This window comes from Poromitra crassiceps (genome assembly GCF_964638095.1).
Source record: "Poromitra crassiceps genome assembly, chromosome: 30".
Taxonomy (NCBI): domain Eukaryota; kingdom Metazoa; phylum Chordata; class Actinopteri; order Beryciformes; family Melamphaidae; genus Poromitra; species Poromitra crassiceps.
This window is the reverse complement of record NC_139652.1, coordinates 1,309,854-1,310,446: the sequence shown is the minus strand read 5'-3', so window position 1 is coordinate 1,310,446 and position 593 is coordinate 1,309,854.

Genomic DNA, 593 nt, shown 5'->3' with positions numbered 1-593 from the left:
CAGCCCAAGCATCCTGATATAGCATACCTGTCAGGTGGATGGATTATCTTGTCAAAGTAGAAGTCACTTAAACAAATTTCTGGATGAAATTTGAGATAAATTAAAGCATTTTGTTTGCATAGAAAAAGTGAGTTTAAAGTGTACACATCGTTTATTTCAACTTGTGAAAAATGGAAGCAGAAACAAGTGCTGTTTATATTTTTTGTTCAGTATAATAATCACATTCAATTTCTATCAAATGCATTCAATGTCATTATTCAGCCTGCAATTGTGCATGTGCATTGTGCAACCAAAGCATTAATAAGGGCCCCACCACTGGAACACCTAAATGGATTAGAAGTTGGAAACCCTCATTAATGTTTTGGTTGCACCTGTGTTTACCCTGCCTTTTAGACACAAAATGACTGCTGCCTGTGAAAAAGGTCAATCGCATCCTCTATTGGCACATTGGCACTAATCTCTTTCCACACATCCATGGTGTTCGTGCAGGAGGAGGAGTGCAGCAAGAGGGCGTGGCCAGGCCTCGTGCTGTCATTGGTGCAGACAGCTCTCCTCTCCTCACGGCTCTGCACTTAAACAGCAGCACTGTACCA